The sequence below is a fragment of the Hordeum vulgare genome, chromosome 6H (genome assembly GCF_904849725.1).
Source record: "Hordeum vulgare subsp. vulgare chromosome 6H, MorexV3_pseudomolecules_assembly, whole genome shotgun sequence".
In the NCBI taxonomy this organism is placed as follows: Eukaryota; Viridiplantae; Streptophyta; class Magnoliopsida; order Poales; family Poaceae; genus Hordeum; species Hordeum vulgare.
This window is the reverse complement of record NC_058523.1, coordinates 120336292-120342743: the sequence shown is the minus strand read 5'-3', so window position 1 is coordinate 120342743 and position 6452 is coordinate 120336292. Positions and strand designations below refer to the sequence as shown.

Below are 6452 nucleotides of genomic sequence, written 5' to 3'. Positions count from 1 at the left end.
GAGTACGAGTGTGGATCTTTCAAAAAGAATAGTAGTGTTGCCCCCTTCTCTATTTTTATTTTTCTATTTTTTTTTATTTTTATTTTTTGTGGCCTCTTTGGCTCTTTCTATTTATCTCTCATTTGTCCTCTTTGGGATCTTTTCATTTGTCCTCTTTGGGATATTTTCCTCACTTAAGGGCAACACTCTATGTTTTACAAGAGTAAAAAGAAGATCATTAAACTTTATATGAAGTACTCAACATAAATACAAGTGAAAAATATCATGATGTATGCAATGAAACTAGCGCGTCATGTAGCAATAATAAGGGCAAGGCCCAACTGGCATGCGGCTCCTCGATCAAGCAAAATCATGTATGACATGAAGATCAAGTCATGAGATGGTGGATGTTGCATGGCAATGTATCTCAGAAAGGCTATGAAAATGCCTTAATAGGTAGGTTTGGTAGCTGTTTTGAGGAAAGATATAATGAGTCTTATGATGACAAAGCGTATCATGCCAAGGGTTTGGATGTACCGATGAAGTTTGCACCAACTCTCAAGATGAGAAAGGGCAATGCACGATACCGAAGAGGCTAGCAAAATATGGATGGTGGAAGTGCCAACAATCTAATACTCACATTAGTCCGAAGAACTCATACACATATTATCGGTAACTCTCTATCTAGTTAGGAGATTCACAAAGAGACAAGTACCCCAAGGAGGAGTGTTTGGGGGTTTGGTTATCCTTGTGCATCCTCGACCCATGGTAACGTGAGGGTACTCTATATATTCCAACCCCTCGAGAGGTTAGCGATCAATCTAGTAGCTAGAGTTCTTAACAAATTTGAAGTTTTTTGAAAAACACACAGATTTCCCAAAATACGACACCTATCGCTAATAGTCTCAAGCTCTTGACACCAATAGTCTAAAACAATACCTCAAAACTATTGCAAGTTACTACTATACTTAAATAGCAACCTCACTTACCTACTCATGCAAGACACACAACTCAGTGCAACGAGCCAACTCTCTAAACAAGATAAGCATGATAACTCAAGAGAGTTCCATAAGCATCCTAAATAAAAGCTCTTAAAAAAATATAGCATGAAAACTAAGAGTTAAACATGACATCAGCTAAGTGAAGATAGAGAACACACAAAAAAGATAAGCATGAAAACCTATGTTGTGTTTTAGAGTGGAATGAAGCGTGTTTCTTTCCCCAACAAAGAAGGATAAGTTTCGAATTGTTATGAACAACCATAAAGACTAAAAAAACTAAAAAATAAAGAACGGGAAGCTCCAAGCATAGCACAAAACATATTAAGTGATAAAAATCGTGGCCGCCACCACCACCGCCCGTCCCTGCCGCATCTGGTCCATGCCTCCGCATAGCCGCCGCTGCCAATCCCCACCGCCGGTCCCAACCTCCGCCGCCCCGCTGCCATTGGGCCCTTCTCCGTTGCCCCACCCCTCCTGCAATGAAGATAGCAGCACCATCGTCGCCGCTGGTCCAAGCCTCCATCGTGCCCCCACTGCGAGTCCCTATCACCGGTCCCAGCCTCTGCCGCCCCCTCCATTGGGCCCTTCTCCGTCGCCCCCACCCCTCCTGCAATGATGCCACCTCCGCAGGCATCCGCACCGCCGCCGCTGCTGGTGGCACCGCCGTGGCCTGACACACCCTCCACTTGTGCTGGAGGTAGCTGCACGGCCTCTACTACAGGAAGCTGCACCATCGTCATTCCGCTTCCGCCCCCTGTGCCCCATCTACCCCTAGGTGAGCACCGTCCCTTCCCCTCTGTTCTTCTCTCTTTTTAGTGGATGTATGTATGGATGGATGCATGGATAAGTGGATGTTATGGATGTATGGATGATGGATTGATGGATGTTATGGATGTATGGATGATGGATAGATGGATGATATGCATGCTTCATTGCAAGATGTTGTTGTTGAATGAAGTGGCAGATCCAGGAAACTAATATTGGGTGTTCAAATATATATTTTCAACCTAATAGAGGAGCCATTTGGTTCTTAGCAATACAAATTGTTCATTACCAAAGATTAAGGAAATTACAAAATAGATCAGAATTTCCTCTGAATAAATGTAACCAAGCAGTCATTCAAGAGCTCATTCCCCATTTTATTATGTAGCTTGTTTTTTTACAAAAGTCATTGAAGAGAATACTCTCTCAACACTAGCAGTTGCTACTAGTCGGATTAGAACCAATTTGAGAAGCTCGTAAACAAGGTTATAAGTGACACTCTTGTTTGTCTCAGCAATAATACTATCTCAGGTTTGACATTAATGATTAATGGCACTAGCACACTGTAGTTATTGAACTGGAGAGGATACAGCCTACACTTGTTGCTCATCCTTTGATTTCTTCCCATCTCTACTTCATAAAGTTTAAATCAATGTTCTTCCTCTTGAGTTTTGGATGCTCTACTGCCTGCAATTCAAAGGGAATTCCCATGTTATTTTCTGCTAATAAAATCAACCAAATGGATCCCCTATGCAGCTGATGGGCGACTTGTCCGCAGAAACGAAGAGGAGCACCTCCGCTGGTGGCTCCCTGTCCATGCCCATTGGCATCAGAGCCGCCGCCTGCGTCTGGTCCATTGGGACGGAGGAACTGGAGCTCTAGATATTTCCGGGAGCCACCTCTCCTGGTTGAATGCCAGATGCAGTATATACCTCTTGCTTCTCTATGTTTGTCATATGCAACATATACATCATGCTCTTCTTTTATTCGATAGCAATGGAGGTTGATGAAAATTAATTGTCGTGTTCTAGAGATGAAGGGAAGAAGGGCAAGGCCGTGAAGGACCCCAACAAGCCCAAGAGGGCGCCCAACGTCTTCTTCGTCTTCATGTATGTCATCACCGCAGACGGGCCCCCTTGCTTCCTTCCTGTTACCGTGCTCAAATTCTATTTTTTTTTGTTTACCCATTTTTCAGGGTGTCCGTTGTTCTGAACCTGGTGTTCGTTGGTTGGTTTCTGCCAGGGGTGAGTGCTGCAAGGAGTTCAAATAGAAGAACCCCAAGAACAAGTTCATAGCGGCTGTAAGTTCCTTCCAATATAATAAATCCCAGACCTATTTTGCTTTGTATACCAACATATAGTTATTAGTTTGTTAGTTGCCATGGATGGGATCATGATCTGGGAACTGATTAGTTCCTTCTGTGGTAATTTTTATTCAGGTTGGCAAAGCAACTGATGAGAGGTGGAAGAGCTTGAGTGAATAGGTAAGCGTTTGTTTGTTCTGTAGGAATCATATGATTAACCCTAGCTTGTTGGGTTTTGGTCAATATGTGGCTGATTCGTTAGTGCGTATGCTCACATGCGAGTTATGTCAATTTGATTTGTAGGAAAAGGCTCCCTATGTGGTAGAGATATGCAAACCCCTATGATTGAAGCTTGTTGTCTTGTGTTCAAATGGGAAGCCACCTATGTCCTCGCCGCATTGTCTCGCCCTCGTGGACGGTGCTCCTACACCTGGTGGATGTGTGACGCACGCCCGTGACGGCCAAACACTGACACGACAGTGGCTCACTCCGGTGGTTTCCTAGACGGCAGTGGATGGCTCCCCCGCAACCGCGGTGGCAGTCGTGCATGACATCTACTTCAAAAATCCCATGGTGAGCTTCATCCCCTCCCTTCTTCTTCGTTTGCCTCCCTCCTCTCCGTTCAAAAGCCTGTGTCCATCGTGCAACAATAGTAGCATGCTCCGATTCATGGCCATCGAGCCATTTGTTATATCAATTGAAAATCTCTAGCTATGTCCTTTCTAGATTCTATCAACCCAATAACTGGATTTTGGTCAGTCAACTCCTGATTGGTCTTTATCTAAATGGTTGAAGAGCATGTACACATGTGCTCTTTCATTCTGAATTTGTTTCCTTTGACATCCATTACATGCTTAGTATTTATGACTCTTGAGGTAATTGAAAACCTTAATTCTTAGTGCCCACTATACGTTAGTGATTAGTCGTGCCATGCTATTTCAATTATAACACGACTAAAAATATTTATTGATGTCTTTTCTGGTTTTTGACATATAAATTACTCAATCTTTGTGAGATGATTGATGATTTGTTCTTTATCTAGAATGGGTGGAGAGCCTGTTGACACGTGCTATTTTTAAAAATTGTATTTGTTTGCATTCACGGGCAGAAACTGTTACCAGAATCGACATCAGAACATTCATGCTTTTTGTATTAGCTTGATTTTTAAAGAAACATTGATTAGTTTATTTTTGCCCGCATTCATGGTTCTAATATTAGCTTGATTTTAAACCAACATTAATTAGTGTGATGTTTAATGTTTGCAAGTGCTTGACAAGTTTATTTGATTGATAAAAATTCCCTTTAGTATGATGCATGATGCTCTTGAGTCTCTGAATCTATTTGATATGATGAATCTAAGTCAAAGCTTATTTCTTGTTTGGTTAATTGCAGTGGACACATGAAGAAGGGATGGAGCTTCAGCGATGACTCGTCACACGGAGCTACAGGCAACCTGATGTGTTGCTTTCATCCCCTCGACACAACGAGTAGTTCTGCTTCGTCTCCTTTCCAGTAGTATAGCTGCAACTTAGCATGTGTGTAGAGGCTAATGGTCGCAAGGGCTCCTAGAGTGTACATGACTTGAAGATGCCCGGCTAGATGTGATACTTTGTGATCTCATATACGTACTCTATGATATATATGGATCTTTGCTATGTATGATTTTGTTTCCATGGATCATTGTTATTATGTTTGTGATATATGTTGTGTATTCAACTCATGAGATAAGGTTTTTATTTAAAAAATATGTACAAATCACCATCAGCCTGATTCAAGAAAACGGTTTTGCCGTCTTGTACCTGTAAAGCAGATGGGAAAAAACAGACCTCTTTGTCGTCTGTGATATCGTCAAGCAGACAGAAAAAATGACTAACATCATCCGTTAGCTAGGCCATTCCATCTTCCTATCAACTGTTTGCCGTCTACTAGCCTAGAAGACGACAAAATAATTTCACTAACGACAATTTTTTTGCCGTCTGTTCGCCGGGATGCTGACGGCAAAGACATCCTTTGCGGGTACAGTGGACGCCACATTATTTGTCGTCATGGGCTGATGGCAAAATATTGGCCAGCTGTCATTCCCTCTTTGTCATCTGTAGCGTCCTCACGGCAAAATACCCGATTCATGTAGTGTTTAAATGAGGCCAGAAACGACATATAGCGTCTCCGAACTGACCCCACATGTTAACTTTGAGATCTGTCCAGATTTGTCCTAACTGTCGTGTGTATAAGTCTGACAGTAGATGTGTAGGGTACGAAAGGATGGGCAGAGCCTTAGCTACGGCAAGGATGTATGAGTTCAGGCCCCTCTACGGTGGAGGTAAAAGCCTTACGTCTCAATGCTCTTGGGAGCTTAGTGTCGAGTGGAATATGTGGTTACAGTAAATGCCAACCCCTGGACCAGTGGGGAAGGGCGACTTATATAGAGTGCGCTGCCCTTCACAACGGTCCGGTGGACAGGGGTGGAGTAGTGGTGAATAAATGCCTACGTTACAGGTAATGTATGCCTTAAATGCTAATAATGGTGTATGAAAACGTATGACCGTTGCCCTCCAGGGAGGTTACGATATACAGAGTGGAATCTAGTCGGTACGTTTAATATGCTCCGAATGCCCGTCACCGACTGGGTGATGGGGGCATCGTCACCGACTGGATGATGGGAAGTCCTTAGTTTAGTCGGAACTGTCTAAGGGCCTTGTCCCTTATGAAGGGTAGTCCTTGGGTAGGACCTATAGGGTAGGCCTATGACCCTACCTTGGGACTATAACCCCATCATTAGTCCCCGAATGGATCGGGGTTGGAACGGCGAAGTGATGCGTGGAGTACAGATCCGACTGGTATGGATGTGACTTTGGCGTTGTTTGCCCCGATCCATTTTATCTTCTCGACCAGTGACCCAAGTGAATATATCTGTGAAACGAACCGTCAGGGACCGAGTGCTTCCGCGGAATCTTTTGACGTGACCGATCAACTGACAGCGGCGGATTTTCTGGGATCCTCAAATTTCGGTTGCCGCACGCTCAGCGGGGATGACGACATCGTCATCGAGTAGTTTCTGCCACTTCGATTACCGCGCCTTTATCTTCTCCACTAATATCACAGCAGTCGGTCGGGGGATAAGATTTCGGGGCCACCTGTTAGTGACCCAGTCGGAAGCTTATTTAAACCTCCCCAGCGGGGGTTTCTCGTTGCGCTCCCCTGATTATTCGCACTCGCCCCGCTCCTCCCGTTGCTCCCTGCGCGTTCCAAGCCTCCTCCTTCCTCTCCTCCCCTGCGGATCTGCTGCCTCCACCATGACGAAGGGGCAGACGAGCAAGCTCGAGTCGCAGAAGAAGAAGAAGAAGAAGGCAGCGGCCCCTGCTCAGCGGCGACAGCGGGCACTGCCGGCGGGTTGGATCCAGGGGGAT

At 44.5% G+C, this 6452-nt stretch overlaps 1 long non-coding RNA gene across 1 annotated transcript; it reads left to right on the top strand.

Annotated features, from left to right (window-relative positions):
* Positions 1–1604: 1604 nt before the first annotated feature.
* Positions 1605–4704, top strand: LOC123402191. The gene is made up of 7 exons (XR_006611244.1): positions 1605–1755; positions 2499–2666; positions 2774–2851; positions 2938–3042; positions 3181–3225; positions 3349–3618; positions 4438–4704. It is a non-coding gene; the product is annotated as an uncharacterized LOC123402191 (long non-coding RNA).
* Positions 4705–6452: the final 1748 nt, after the last annotated feature.